Genomic DNA, 15977 nt, shown 5'->3' with positions numbered 1-15977 from the left:
GTGCCTGACCCACTTTATCTGTCAGTTAAATAAATGATTGTGAATGAATGAATGAATGAATGAACACTTCTGCTGTTCCCCTCTCAACATGCATGGAGCTCCACACCTACTCCAGGCTTGAGGGCAGGAAGCTCTGTGGGGTGGGAGTCATGGGGCCTGGCTTCTCAATTCACTGTGTGAGCCTGAGTGAGTCATTTAGCTGCCTACTTCTAGTTGTAGGAATAGTGTATGAGAACGCACTTATAGAGACATAAAGCCCTGAATGGGATATAAACTTGGTTTGAATCCCGGCTTCACCACCTGCTAGCTGTGTGGCCTTGGGCAACATACCTAACCTCTCTGTGCTTCCATTTCCTAATCTGTGAAATGGGAGTAAAACAGCTTCCTTGAATCAGGCAAGGTTCTTGGTTGCAGACAATAGCACCAACCCAGAAGCTTACTAAAGGGCTATAGGGAAGCTCTCACAGGCTCAACGGAAAGGTGGAAAACCCCAAACAAAGCTGTCCAGGACACAAGGAAAAATATTCTCTGGAGCATGCCACCAGCACTGCCAACACTGGGCCACAGACCCTGCTGGCCTTCCCTGAATAGACAGACTCCTAGGCAGTGCCTCTGATTTGTGAAGCTCAGGTCCAGGGGCCAGGGCAGCAAGTAGAGGAGGCTGGCCTCAGCATCACACAGTGAGGAGCTTGCCAAGCAGGGAAGAGACGCCTGTCCACCACATCACATGCAGAGGGTTGTCCTGAGGATTAGAGTTAATCCAGAACCTCGAACACACCTAGTGGGAAACCTGGTGGAATCCGCTGGAGTTAGTACATGCTTATCCTGTGACTCAGTGATGTCAAACTAGTGTGCGTGTCTGGAAGATGGGGACAAAAATGTTAACAGCAGCACTATGTGTAATCACCAAAAACTGGGAACAGCCAGCTGCCCATCAGGAATGGAATACGTGAATAAATAAGTACCCTGGACTACTACACAGCCACAAGAAAGAGCAAACTACAACTACATGTAACAACGTGGAAAAGTCTTAACAAACACAACACCAGGCATAAGAAGCCAGGCAGAAAACCATGTCGGTTGTATGGTTTCATTTATTTGCACTTCAAACACAGGCAAAGGGGCTTCCCTGGTGGCGCAGTGGTTGAGAGTCCGCCTGCTGATGCAGGGGACACGGGTTTGTGCCAGGGTCCGGGAGGATCCTACATGCCGCGGAGCGGCTGGGCCCGTGAGCCATGGCCGCTGAGCCTGCGCGTCTGGAGCCTGTGCTCTGCAACGGGAGAGGCCATAACAGTGAGAGGCCCGCGTACCACACACACACAAAAAAAACACAGGCAAAGTGAATGCATGATTTTAGAAACTGGGATATTGGGTATCCTCCTAGAATGACAGAGAAGAAGGGGCAGGAGTGGGGCTCCTTGTGCTGAGAAAGTTCACTTTCTTGATCTGGGTGCTGGTTTCACAGTGTGTTCACTTTGTGAACCTTCATTGAGTTCTTCATTTATGATTTTGTATTTTTCTCTAGGCTTGTTATACTTCAATTAAAAAATCACATACGGGTTTAAGAAAAAAAGAAAGAAAGAAAGAATTTGTCTCTGGGAAGTACTGGGGATAGTGCCCATGGTATGAGATGAATAAATGTTAGGTCGTTGTTGTTACCATTGTCCTTTTCACTGGTTGGTCTCTCTCCTACCCCACACACCCCATCCTCACACACCGTCCTCCCAGGCTGGAAGAGACCCCTGTGTTCTCAACCCTCAAATGCATTCAGTAGGCAGAGCTGGTGCTGCAAGCATGGGGTTTCTGAGCTCATTTGTGAGTGGTGGGGGATGACCTCCTGGCTCAGCACAACCCATTCACTCCTCAAAGAATTAGCCACTTCCTGCAGAGGCTGGGAGGCCAGAGAGAGTGAGAACTGGGCAAACAAAGGGCCTGCAAGTAGCTGAGGACAGGAGTGGAGACAGATCAGGGAGGTGATGGAGAGCTGGGGCCTCGGAGGCGGGGAATGTGTTGGAGCCCATCCTGAGGACAGTAGGAAGCCAGGGTAGGAGTGGTCTGTGTGTGCGTGTGTTGGGCATGGGGGAGGTATATGTGTCCAGTTTTGCTCTGGCTTTAGTGAGGAGAATGGATGAAAAGGGAGAAAAAATCATTCCAGGAGTCCAATTAGGAAGACTTTGTTGGTGACCAGGTCAGGGTGAGACCATGGAGGTGGAGAGAATTGGAGGATTCATGGGGCATTCTAGGATTAGAACTGGTAGGACTTGGGGATCGTCATCCAGTGTGGAGGGAAGCATGGGGATGGGCGAGGCAGGTGATGACCAGGGGCTTGAGTAGCCCCACAGATGATAGGTCTTGCTCTATCTGGCACCATGGAGGAGCTGGATTTGGGGTAAGTTAGATTTGGGGAGCAGAGTCAGAAGAGACTGAGATGCAGTGGGCAATGCGTGTGGAGGGTGGGCTTGTGGGAGGGAAGGGAAGCCGTGTGCATAGAGAACCCCTGGCTTACAGGGACACTGCCCAGTTTAGGCAGCCAGCTCAGAGGAGAGGCCCAGATTAGGAGAATGTGAGCCATGGAACCAGGGTTTCTGGGGCTCAGTTAGAAGGGGGGGAAGGGCTAACAGGGATGGGATGGGTGCACAGAGTGAGCCGGGACCAAATATGACAGAGATGTGGGGCCTGGTGGGCTTAGCTAGTCTCTAAATTTCCAAGTCAGTGAGGTGGGCACTGGTGAATGGGAGGACCCTGACCCTTGAGAAGGAGAGCACACAGCCCAGGGTGGTGGTGCATCAGGGGACATCAGGCTAGATCGCATGTGTGGAGCCTCTGCATGATCTCCAACTAGAACAGTATCAATGATAATAGTGAAAGTGGCTCTGGTAGACATTATTACTGTTCAAATTATCTATTGCCTCTCCCTGGGGGAGCATGACACTTCCCATACCTTTGACATCAGGCTTGGCTACCTGACTTGCTTTGGTCAATAACCTGAGCATAAGTGAGGTGTGCCACTTCTAAAAAGAAACTTCAGGAGTCATGGTGCTGCCACGTTTATTCTTATCTCTGCCAGGAGACCTGCAGTGTCCCAGATAAGGGCTGCTCCTTCAACCTGGGTCTTGGAGTGGAGCTGACTTAGTGCAGAGCTGCAGCCAACCCATGACGGACATGTAATGTGAGTCAGAAATAAACCTTGTTGTAAGATGCTAAAATCTGGGGGCTGTTTGTTGCTGCAATATAACATAGCCTCAGCTGACTGCTACAGCAGCTCGTGGATTTGGAGTGTATACTCTGCACCAGGCACAAATGATTCCATTTGTATAAAATTCTAGAAAACAAACTTATCTATAGTGACAAAAAGCAGATCAGTGGCTGCCTGGGAACCGGGTAGGAAAGAGGGGGGCAGGAGGGAGGGATTACAAAGGGCATGAGAAAACTTTTGAGGTGACAGATAATGTTCATTATCTTAAGTGTGGAGGTGGTTACATGACTGTATATACGTGTCAGATCTTACAGACTTTATAAATATGTACAGTTTATTGTATGTCAAGTATACCTCAATAAATTATTTTTATAGAAAACTCTGTTAGACTAGAATTCTAATAAAATTCTTATCCTTATTTTACAGATGAGGAAAATGAACCTCTTTGGGATTAAATTACATGCTGAGGGTCATTCAGTTCTTAAAGCCTGGATCTAGAATCTGAATCAGGTGTGCCTGAATTCAAAACCTGTACCTTTTAACCCTAAAGGAGTTTGAGTGGCAGGCCAAGGGTCCAGGGGTGAGGGCCCCCAGGCATGAATATGAGCTACATATGGAACCCCAGAGACAGCCCCTGCTTAAACACAGTGTTCCCCAAGAGTCACCTGGTTGGGGGAGAGGAGGTGGGCTGATGCCAGGCCCCATGGTTTTCAGAGCAGCCCCACATCTCCTGGAAGAGTAGGCACAGCATGGCAGCAGTGGGGTTCTGGAGCCAGCTGGTACCCACATGGGAGAGCCGGCTGTTAAAATTTCAGGAATTTCACGAATCAGTTGTTAAACATAGCCATTATTAAAAATTAAATCATATATACTTACAATTAAACAAAATATGTAAAAAACAAAGATTATAAAACTCATGGCCTCCTAATTATATTTCCTCTTCTGACTGGTATTTATGCTCTTGTGGTTCTGCACACCATTGTGTCTATTAGGGGGAGATGGTCTCTTCACAGCTCCGCCTCCTGTGGTAGCTTGAATTCGGACTGGTGGGATTATTTACACCATGGAGATGGGAAATATGCGAAATCAGTGCTAACCCCTCAAGCCCACCCCCTGCGGATTGTTAAACATTGAATCATCACATCACTGAGCCCTAGGGTCTTGGGCAGGAGGCTCAGGTCCGGGGCTGAAGGGAGAGGCGAATACAGACAGAGGCTGGAGGCCCGGGGCTGCCTATAATGATGGTGATAAAATGGCTAGCCTGATTCGACCCTAGCTGCCTGACAAGTTTTTTGTGAATTCCCTCCCTTAATCCTCACCACAACCCTGAGCAGTAAAGTGCTATCGCTACCTGCAGATGAGGAAGCCGAGAAGATATAATACTTGCCCAGAGTTGCTCAGCTAGTAAGCGTCACAGGCAGGATTACAAAGCCTGACCCTTAACTGCTACTGTCCACACACCACCGCCCCCTGAAAGTAGCAGTGTTGGACTCAGGGTCTGGTGTAACCTTCTCCTGAAACCTCCAGCCAGGCACAGGCTCCAGGTCCCTAGGAGCCTGGAGTAGGCTTCAGTGACCACTGGGCCCATGGCCCCAGTTCTCCTGTGGGCAGCCTGTCTTGGGGGCCACATTTTGTGCAGAACTGAGTACCAGGGAGTGGACTGACCCATTTCCCATGACCGAGGCCAAGGGCAGGCTGACCCCTTTCCAGAACAATTTGCGGCTCTCAGGGGCCCTGGAGCACTAGGGGACAAGCTGGGCTGGTGAAAGCCCTGAAGCCTCCTGAGGCCTCTGAAGAGGAGAAATTCCAGAATGCTGCAGCCTGAGGGGCCTCTCAGATCCTCCTCTCAGATCTTCCTCTTCATATGTGAGGAAAGTGAAGGCTTGGGAGTGCAGATGTCCCTGAGATTGAGAAGGGGCTGACTGTCCAGAGTCGTGTTTCAGAGAAGAGAGTTTTGGAAAAGGTCTCAGGCTGCCAGAGCAAGAGGAGGAAGCCCTGGGAGGCCAGAAGGTTGGAGCAGGTCTCGCAGGTGCCATGAAGGCGGTGCCCCGAGGGCCAGCGGGAAGGATGACTGTGATTTTCTTTCTGATGCTGGAGGTGAGGGAGGGTGCAGTGCAGGGTTGGGGGTGACAGGTGGGTGTGCTTCAGGTGAGCCACATGGGGAGTGGACCAAGGCTGGCCTGGAAGAGATTGGGGAAGCTGAGAAGGGCCGCAGGGCCCTGCTGAGTGTAGTGGATTGAATGGTGTCCCCCCAGAAGACATGTCCAAGTTCTAATTTCTGGAACCTGTGAATGTGACCTTATTTGGAAAAAAGGTGTTTGATGTAATTAAGTTAGGGATCTGGAGATGAGATCATCTTGGATTATTCAGGTGAGCCCTAAATCCAATGACAAGTGTACTTATAGGAGATACACAGAGATGAAGGCCACGTGACCCCAGGCAGAGGTTGGAGTGATGCAGCCACAAGCCAAGGACCACCTGGAGCCACCAGAGGCTGGAAAAGCCACTGAAGCATCCTCTCCAGCACCTTTGGAGGGAGTATGGCCCTGCTGACGCTGTGATTTCAGACTGGTGACTCTCCATACCAGCGTGAGAATACGTTTCTGTTGTTTTTGGCCACCCAGTTTGTGGAAGCCCTAGGAAACCCATCGGTGGGGGGTGAAAATGGGCATGTCACAGAGATTCCTCCAGTGCATGGGGCAGTGCCAGGCAGGAAAGGAGGCCCACAGACAGGCAGGTGGAGTGCGCTGGGCTCGGGCTGGGTGGGCAGAAAGAAGGCCTGCAGAGGGGGACGGATGGAAAAGACTGTGGGTGGGAGGTGGGGAGAAGCTTGGGGCTCTCGGGGGGATAGGAGAGCCAGGGTCCAGCAGGGGGCTCAGGAGAAGGGCACTTTCGGGAGATGGCGGGTCCTGGGAAGAGATGCGTGAGGGGTGGCCGAGAAGGCAGATGGGGAAACCCCTAGAGCTGAGACTTTCTAGACAAAGAGGCTGACATGCCCAGAGGAGGCATGCCCAGAGAAGGCATGGGCTATGCCAAGTGGGTCAAAGACGAGCACTGCACCGATATCATCCACGAAGGCATCATTACTGGGGGCTCCTGCGGGCCGGACGTTGGTAAACACCGTGCACAGCGTTTCTCGTTTCTCGGGTAACTCTCACAACAGCTCCACGAGGGCTTGTTCCCATTTTACAGGCGAGGAAGGCGAAGGCTGGGGGTAAGGTATTTGCCCAGCTTGTAAGTGTCAGACCCTGACCGGAAGCCACGTGTCTGCCTGCAAAGCTGGCCTCCTTCTGAGTGTCCTGCCCTGCCCTCGGAGGCTCCTGGGGCAGCCTGTGGCCAGTGTGGGGTTGGGTGGGGTGTGGAGGGAGCACTAGGATGGGAGCCAGCCCAGGGGGGCGGCGCTCACCCTGCCTTCTTGCCCTGCCTGGCCTGTCGTCCCTCTCACCCCGCCTGAGGGACCGCTGTCCCTCTCACTAGGCTCCCAGTCCATTCTGTCCCTTCCACGCCTGGGACCCCCACTGAGCTCAACTTTGCATCAACAACAGGCTCTTTCCCACTTCCGGCCTTGCCAAGAGAGTCAGCTCTAAAACTGCTTTGTCCTTTTTTTTTTTTTTTTTTCCAAAAAATGTGTTCTTGATCAATTTTATAATAAAACCCAAACTGAATTCTTGAAAACAACAGCCATGAGAAATAATAAAAGAAAAAACTCTCAGCTCCAGGAAGTGCTGACTCCAGCACCATCCTCTCCAGCCCAAGCTGCAGCGCTGGTTCCCTCCCCTCTCTCCCCCAAAACCCTACCCACTCATGCACAATTCCTGGTACCAAGCCTCCTAAATATCCCCTAGCCCCTTGGTCTCTGCCTGCTGCTGAGATCCTTCACCTCTGGAGAGGCTCTACGCCTCCCAACTGCTCTTCCAGCCTCTAGTCTGAGTCCCCTCCTTGCATGCTCTCCCTAGAGGCTCACTCTGAAAGACAAATCTGACTCCATCAGTGTCCTTTACTCAGAGTTCATAGAGTCTTATCTCCTTACCACGGCATTCAAGGCTTCAATGTCCAGTCCCTGCTTGCCCCAGCTTCATACCCCACCAGGCACCTGACCCCCTGCCTTTGCATATGCTGGTCCCTCTCTCTGCTTGGGACACCCTTCTTCCACCTGTCCATCAGGATAATTCAACTCAATCCTCAAGACTCAACCCAATTAGTTGCCTCTTTTGATGGCCCTCTCCAGGCAACAGAGTGGCCCTCCTCCCCACTGTCATGACAACTGGGTGGAACCTGGTTCATTCATTCATCTGATATGTGTCCATTCCCATGCTAGGCACTGGGGCACAGCAGAAAACAGCACCAGCCTAGCCTCTGCCCCAGTGGACATTACTATCCCTGCTGCTGTTGCTCAGGTAGACCGTGAGTCCCCCAGGACAGGTGCCACCTGCCTGCACAGAGACGAGTTTGGTGCCCACAGGCAGTGTGTGCTCCTTAAATGTTTGTTGACTGAATGACCAACCGGATGAGTGAGTGAATAACCTTAACCCCTTCCAGCTCCCCCTTCCCCAAAGCTTTGCTATCTCCTTTTCTTTTTTAAGTAGTATTTTAATGGTTTTGGTGCTGGTTGCTGCTAAAATAGTACAGATGTATGTTTGTTCTAACGATTCAAAGAATGCACAGGTGTACAAGGAAAAAATGGTAGTCTCTCCCGACCCTGCTTCCCCCAGCCCCCTGCATCAAGTCGACCTCACTGAGGCCGATGAGATTAATCATTTGGCAGGTGCATTTCCACCACCCCAACACTCATGACTCTACACAAGTCTACATGCACCAAGAAAGTTCTTATGAAGATGAGTAATAGTAAATATATTACTTTGGCTCTTGCTTTTTTAACTTAAAAATATGCTAGGGACATCATTTCAAGGTCATATAAACAGAATTAACTTGATCTCTCCAACTGCTGTGTAATGTTCCCTGTGGATGTTTAATACTTTGTTTAAATGGTACTCTATGTACACTTTGGCCTTTTTTTTTTTTTCTGTAACAAGGAATGCTGCAATAAGCCTGCTTCTACACATCTTTGAGTTCTGGTTGGGTTTCTCCAGGGTTTAGGATAAAGCCCCCAAAGCAGAGTCACTGGGTCAAAGGGGATAGGCATGTGAATTTTTAATAGGTCTTGCCATTTTACTTTCTCAAACAGTCAGAGCAATTCACAAGAGCTCCAAGAGTGTATGAAAACGTGAGTTCCCCATACCCTGGCCAATTCTAGATGTTATCAGTAGTCTAAACCTTTGCCTGTATCATGGGCAAAAAATGACATCTTATTGTTTTGAAACTGCGTTTCCTGAATACAACTAAGGTGGAACATCTTTTTATGCGATGGTTGGCCTTTTTTATTTCCTCTTCTGTGAGTTTTTACCAGTTTTCAATTAAAAAATCACCTTGTAGGAACTTTTTAAACATTATCGATATTAATTCTTTGTTGTATGTGTTGCAAATATTATATTCCTGTGTAATAATCATCTTTTGCCATACAGAAGTTTGTATATGCTTAAATGATTTTTAACTCCTTATTACAGGAATTTGAAAACATACTCAAAAGTAATGAGAACAATATAAGGAACTCCCAGTGTACCTACCTCTGAGCTCAAACAGTGATCAAGGTAAGGCTAATTTTTCCCCCAGTATGAAGTTTCCCTATTGACGTTGCTTGTGGTGATTTTTTTTTGCCGAAAAAAAATTTTTTTTTTGTAGTCAAATTTATCAGTCTTGGGCTTCCCTGGTGGCGCAGTGGTTGAGAGTCCGCCTGCCGATGCAGGAGACACGGGTTCGTGCCCTGGTCCGGGAGGATCCCACATGCCGCGGAGCAACTAAGCCCGTGAGCCATGGCCGCTAGGCCTGCGCGTCCGGAGCCTGTGCTCCGCAACGGGAGAGGCCACAACAGTGAGAGGCCCGCATACCGCAAAAAAAAAAAAAAAAAAATTTATCAGTCTTTTCTTTTGAGACTTCAGGTTTTGTATAATATTTATAAAGGACTTCCCCACTCTGGGATTGAAAAAAAATTCTCCCCTGGTTTCATTCAGTAGTTATAAAACATGATTTGTTTTTCATGGTGGGATAGTATTTCATTATATGGGAAGATCATAATTTACTCAACCAATCACCTATAGCTGCATATTTGGGCTATTTCTGATTTCTCCTGAATTATAAATAATACAAGTCAGTAAAAGCCTTGTCCATGAATATTCTAGTTCATCAGGCTAAATTCCTGAAAGTGACCTTCATTTCCATCCCCAAACTGCCCTTCAGAAAGTCGGGCTGCATTTCTGCCACAGTGGCTTGTGTATTACTCTCAAAATGCCCTCAGAGCCTAAAGCAGAAAGGCAGGGACCCAGAATGGAAGATTCTCTCCTAGCCTGACTGAGCCTTTCTTGGGCTTGTCAGCCATAGAAAGGATTATGTCAAATATGCTAGAGGAGGGGCCCAGGCAGCATGAGACTAGAGGCCCAGAGTAGCTGCTAGGGTATCACTCAGAGCCAACTTTTACTTTACATACAATTCTATACTCCAATAAACTTGTGACCTGGCTTTCAAGAGCACAGGGACAAATGAGAAAGGGGAAGCAAGGCTGCTACTAAGAGCACCCTAGCCCACTTGTGCTGTTTCTAAAGGAACAGCAAGTGCATGTCAGTCAAAAAGCAACCACTTTGGACCATGGTGATGCAGTGCTAAACTGTCCCACAGATCCCAGTAATGGATGAGGGAGAGTCAGTTAGACTGGGTGATCTCTAAATTTGCTTCTAAACCTGAGATTCTGGAAGGTATCTTGAACTTTGTGGTAGGCAGAGTAATGCCCCCTCCCTGAAGATGCCCTTATCCTAATCCCTGGATTCTGTGAATATGCTTTGCTATGTGGCAAAGAGTAATTAAAATTGCTATCAGCTAACCTTAAAATAGGGAGATTATCTTGGATTATCAGAGTGGACACAATGTAATCACAAGGATCCTTAAAAGCAGATGCAGGAGGCCAAAGAAGAGTTAATGTCAGAGTGATACAATGTCAGAAAGACTGGATGGGCCACTGCTGGCTTTGAAAATGGTAGGGGACCACAAGCCAAGGAATGTGGGCAGCCAGAAAAGGCAAAGAAATGGATGTTCTGTAGAGCCTCCAGAAGGAAGCCCTGTGGACACCCTTGAATATAGCCTAGTGAGATCCATCTTGGACTTGACTTACAAAACTGTAAGATAATAAGCGCGTTGTTTTAAGTTTGTGTTAATTTGTTACAACAGCCATAGGAAGGGAATACAAATATCATCTGGTACTGCCCAGTAAAAACGATACCCAGAGGAGTGCCCTGTGCCCTGCCCCTGGCCGCGCAGCCTCTGGAAGCAACATACTCCTGGCTCTGGTCTTTTTTTTTTCCCCCTAGGTCCTGCTGCTTAGGTCCTCTGCCTTCTTAATGATGAGCCCCAGGTATCACGAAAGTGATACCATCTCCGGAGGATGCCCAGTTTATTTTTTTTGAATGGGTGGGGCTCCCCCCACCCCCCGCGCCCCAACTCGAAGGGCGAGGCTTTGTGTCCCTCCCCCAAGGGCAGATGCTGTCCAGATGGGGGGGCGGGGCCCCGGGGCTCCGGCCACAGCGGGGCTGGGGGGCGTAGCGGGGTGGGGTGTGGAAGCGGGAGACCTGGAACCGAAGAGCAATTACAGGGCCTGCGGGCCGGCCGTCGTTGGAGTGGCTCCCCATCGGAGTGCTTCTGGGAGGCTGCGGGCAGGCGGGGGAGGAGTCCGGGCGGAGCTGTGGGGGGACAGAGGTTCACCCGGGAGGAGTAGTGGTCGGGTCAGGTTACTTCCCTTTACAAAGAAGGGGAAGGGAGGAGTCAGATCCTGGTGGGCAGTGTCCGTGGCTGGTCCGGCTCGTCGTTCGGGAGAGGAGGCTCCGAGCAGGTCAGGATCGGGCGCCCTGGCGGCCACAGGCAAGTGGGGCGCGGTGGAGAGGGTCTGCGGGGCGCGGAGGGGCTGTGGGGCAGCTGCGGGGCGGTGCCACAGTGAGGAAGGGACATCGACGCGAGCGCGCGCAGAGACCCCGACGTCCCTGCCGACGCCCCGTTCTCAGACCGGTACACTGAGGTCCAAGGAGAGCGAAGAATTCTTTTGGCTGACATACCGCTATGATCTCGCAGCCGAGTTGGTTCCGCAGCGGGCCTATCAGCCGGGCGGGGGGCCGCCCACCTGGAGAGGTGGTCCCCAGGGCGGGGAGGGCGGCTGCCGGCGCCTCTGGGGGAGGACAGATGGAGAGACCCCGCTGGTGCAGCAGACTCAACCCTGCTGGGGTCTGAGGCAGGGTGGTGTGCGGACAGAGGTGCGAGCGTGGTGACTATGAGGCACAGCAGCTCAGACTCGTAGTGGGAGGGGCGGAGCCAAAGGTGAATGGAATCCCTGCCAGCCCTTGGGGTCTATACAGCCCCCAGAGGAGGAGGCGGGGGGGTCCGGGGTCAAGGCCGCAGCAGGAGTCCCCCTTAGCTAACCTTGGACGTTTTGCCTCCGTCCAAAGCCCTCCCCGTGACTGCTTAAAGGGAATTCCTATTTTTAAGCACCCATTGAACAATTGTCGTCTCCCTTGCTCCTTACAACCCCATACTTTGCGGGTTTTCCTGAGGCAGGAACGGAGTGCCTGCCCTGCTCCAGCACTCCCTGGCAGCCGAGATGATCAATGCTCCTACTGCAGCCTGCACTTGTTCTGGGGAGGGGTCCTCCAGATGGAGCCAGTGGAATCCTAACTCTGCACCTCCAAACCCCCAGCAGTGCAGTGGGCGGGGGTGCCCCAGCTGGGTCATGCCTTGGGTTTTGTAACTTGAATCCGCCGCCTCCCTCCAACCCAGCCCAGGGACTGCACCAACCAGGCAGTGTGGTTGAATGGTCAGAGCACTTTTCTCAGTCAGGCCTAAGGTATGATTGTGGCTTAGTCTCTGAGTTTCTAACTAACCTGGACCTCTCTGGGCCTTGCCTTATTCACCTGTAAAAGCAGAGTCTTGGACTAGATGGGCCCTCCCGTTGGTTGTTTGTTTGAGGAGCTGGCTGTAGATAGATGGGGGAGGGGAGAAATGAGGGCATGGTCACACGGAAGTGGAAATGGGCCTCCAATCCACCAAAGGTCCCTTTTGGACACATTGGGGGCAGGGGAGGTGGGGAAGGCAGGGTGCCTCACCCCTCTCTGGCAGTGAGCTGGCATCCTCCACTAGCCCACCTCCCTAAAGAGTCCTAGTGTAAGGCTAGACTATCAGTGGAAGAAAGCTTACCCCAGAGAGCTGCTCCCACTTCAGAGATGGAGAAACAGGCTCAACTGTGTGAGGCAGACCGGCCACCTGCCCTGTGATTCCCCCAGAGCCTTCTAGGGAGTGGGGCATCAGCTCCTTCCCATTTCCACAACGCTTAAGCCAAGTCCTCCAGCCCCTTTGCTTCAAGAGTTTTATTGCTAAGCATTCTGAGAAGACAGGTCGGGGTCCCCACATGGGAAGGCATCAATCAGGGAATTGGAATGGGGCCTAGTTCCTGGGCCTCTGGCTCTGGTGGAAAATCCAGGACCCCATGCTGGGGGCTATTCGAGAGTCTAGGAGGGATGGCAGGGACAGTAGGCCAGCTGTTCACACTGAGTCCCCTGGGTGCTTTCCTTCACACAGCCATCACCTCCAGCCTGGGCCCAACCCTGGGTGTCCATCATTGGAAACGCTACAGTGGTGTTGTTATGCTAAAAGGTGTGTGTCTCCTCCTGTGGTCCTTTAACCCTCCTGGGCACTGCATAGTAGGAAATGTGGGGAGCTGTATGAGAGGATGCTTTGGGAGGCATATATAGTTAAGCAATAGAACCTGTGACTAACTAGCTGTGTGACCTTGGGCAAGTCACTTAACTTCTCTGTGCCTTGGTTTTCTCAACAGCCAAATGGTGGTGATTATCCTGATGGTGATTATCTGTTCAGTTACACAGATGGGAGTTTCCAGACAGGATCCACAGCCCAGAATGGCCCTTCCAAGGCTGGTGTACTTCCCCGACTCCAAGAGGGCCCCTTCTGCTCCTTTGCTCCTGAGTGCCCTTGGATTGGGTTCCAGAGGCCAAAACAGGAGCTAACTTCCCATTAGGGCCTTCTGCGGTTCTCACAGGATGGATAATGTCCAAGGCTCCCAGAGGAAGCACCCTGGGGGCTGGCCCAGGCCCAGCCTCATGCAGCTGTGGGTGGAGACCTCAGAAGTCTGGGAGAAGGCCAGGGGCCGGAGGGGCCAGAATGTGCCCTGCACTGGGGCCCCAGCCTCCTCCCTGCTCCTAACTCGCTGCTCCTTCAGAGCAGACAGATGGGCTTCAGGTTGTTCCATAGCTCCCAGCCTGCCCAGCCCTGCAGCTGAGGAGAATAGGGCGGGGAGGTGTTGAATGAACATGAACAGCAGCTTACCCCTAGACCCAGTGATCTGTGAGGGAGCCTGGCTTGCACAGTTGTTTGCCGGACTGCTGGTCCTGGCTTTCCCCACTACAGCCCCTCCCAGGCTCCTGGCGTTGTCATGTTTGAATACAGGGAAACTTATACCCCCATATCTGAGATAAAGCTGACTTTTCCCATTCAATTAATGTCTTCTACACGAGTGGCTATGCCTCAAATATTCTCTAACATGATTGTTGTCAACCTTAATTTTTTTTTTTTTGCGGTACGCGGGCCTCTCACTGTTGTGGCCTCTCCCATTGCGGAGCACAGGCTCCAGACGTGCAGGCTTAGCGGCCATGGCTCATGGGGCCTAGCCGCTCCGCGGCATGTGGGATCTTCCTGGACTGGGGCACGAACCCCTGTCCCCTGCATCGGCAGGCGGACTCTCAACCACTGCACCACCAAGGAAGCCCTAATTTTTTTTTTTTTTAATTTAGAACTTTTGTTCCTAGACCAAAACATAGGCAGGGCAGAAATATATAAACCCATAGATAGGAAGGCTGCTTTGGTTGAGACTGGGGCTGGGTACTCAGCTTCTCCCCCATCAAGAAATGAATGGTAAAAGGAATGCACACATTCTGCTTGCCTGCAGAAATCTTCCACTCCAAAGACAGTCTGGCAGGTGATTCTGGCAGAATCATACAAGGTGGAGCAGTGATTCCTCAAGTGAGTGCAGCTAAACAAGATGATTTTAGTGGCTACCTAGATGAATAGTTTTAAAATCAATAGTCATAAATTGAAATGTGTATCAGAAAAAATATAAGGTAATACATCCAACCATGACTTCATGGTCGTTATTGCTCAGAAGGAGAGTAAGTAGTGAATTTATGTAAAGAAAAATGTTAACTAAATAATGTACAGGAGGATCACAGATATGGCAAAACTCACAAAAGTGGTTTGTATGCACAATCTAGGAGCCCAAGAAGGAACATGAGGCATAGAGGGGAAATCTGTGCTGAGGATCCAGGGTCTGAATTAACTCCGAGTTCGGTCTTTAACCACTGCCTCTTGTTTTCTTACGGCTGCTCCATTTCGCAAGCATGTCTTACCTGCCTGCTGTGTACTAGGTGCTTGCCTGGTATGGAGGATATCATCCTCATGGCGCTGAGTCTTGGGGGTGCTGGGAGGGCTGCCCCGGCATAGCATCGCTGAAGTGAGCTTCCAGGATGAGTGGGTAGTATGTGAGGGAAAGACAGAAGCTGTCCAGGCCCAGAGAGAAGCTTAGGGTGAGGATGAGGGTGGATTGGGGGTGGAGGAAGGAAGAGATGGTGGGCTTGAGAAACCAAAAGAGGCCAGTGGGGCAGAGCAACAGAGGGAAAAGGCTTGAGATGAGACCAGAGAATCACTGGAGGCTAGATCGCACTGGACCTATAAGCCAAGGCAAGGATTGTGGACATTGTCATTCATTTAGCCAGCGTTGAGCTTCTGCCCTTCGCTAGGCATGGAGGGGTGAACAAAGTCACAGAGGCTCCCCTTGAGGTGCCTAGGTCTAGTGAGAAGCTTTTGAACACGTAGATGGCTTTAAGTGCTGTGATAGGGGTGTGAACCAGAGGCCAGGGAAGCACCTGGGGGAAAGGGGCTGCCTGTTCATGAGAAGGCAGTGACGTTTGAGCTGGGTTTTGAAAGATGAGTTGGAGTTTGACATGAGGGAGAGGAAAGGCATTCCTGGCAGTGGAAACAGGATGGGTAAAGGCACAGAGGTATGAAAAAGTCCAGGGAGTTTGGGGAAATACCCACAACTGGAGCCACATCGGGCATTGGAAAGAGGAGAGGCCAGAGGGTCAAGTCCACAGAAGGTTTTCAGGCTCAAGCCAGAGCTGAGGTTTCATTCCACAAGCAGTAAGGAGCCAGAGACCAGGTTCAAGCAGGAGAGGACGATCCCACTGGCAAGGTGTGTGGGCAGGTTGGGTGACAGGGGAGAAGAGCATGGTTACTGCTACCCAGTGGGTTGTGGAGATGGCCATTCCTGGGCCTTGGCAGGGGCCTGGAAGACGGATCTCTTTTTATTATCAGAGAAGGTGGGGGCTGTGGAGCATGCCCTTCTATGTGCCCCCAGCCTGGGCTGGCACAGTACCCAGAACAGGGACCTTTCATTACAGGGCAATGGGCTGCCTGCTGTGCCAGCTTTGAAGACCAGAGGCCCTTTCCAAAAAGGTAAAGATCCCAGCCAGCTGGGTCCATGGGCTGTGTCCAAAGCAAAACAGGAAAAGGCCACGGTGGGCCAGGCAGGGCCTCTTTCTTTCTTTGGAGTAGAGATTAGGCCAATCAGGCTTATGTGTCTTTTTGCTGCAAAGGTGGGAGAGGGTTGCAGGTCCTACAGTGT

The 15977-nt window shown here is 51.1% G+C and overlaps 1 protein-coding gene across 17 annotated transcripts in view; it reads left to right on the top strand.

The window, feature by feature from the left end:
* ANPEP (alanyl aminopeptidase, membrane) overlaps positions 1–15977 on the top strand; it is a 40880-nt gene that overhangs the window by 3435 nt on the left and 21468 nt on the right. For 6 of the 17 annotated variants that reach the window (XM_067029909.1, XM_067029904.1, XM_067029900.1 and 3 more), the window contains exon 1: positions 10998–11158. The gene's annotated coding sequence lies outside the window, so the exon portion shown is untranslated. Of the gene's footprint in view, positions 1–3067; positions 3170–3622; positions 3707–5601; positions 5786–7541; positions 7708–8760; positions 8845–10997; positions 11159–12862; positions 12938–15753; positions 15809–15977 lie in introns of those variants that run through there. The other 11 variants (XM_067029895.1, XM_067029902.1, XM_067029899.1 and 8 more) reach the window with 5 other exon arrangements.

This window comes from Kogia breviceps, chromosome 3 (assembly GCF_026419965.1).
Source record: "Kogia breviceps isolate mKogBre1 chromosome 3, mKogBre1 haplotype 1, whole genome shotgun sequence".
Classification (NCBI taxonomy): domain Eukaryota; kingdom Metazoa; phylum Chordata; class Mammalia; order Artiodactyla; family Physeteridae; genus Kogia; species Kogia breviceps.
Note: the sequence above shows the minus strand (reverse complement) of the source record. Positions and strands in the feature narration are given on the sequence as shown.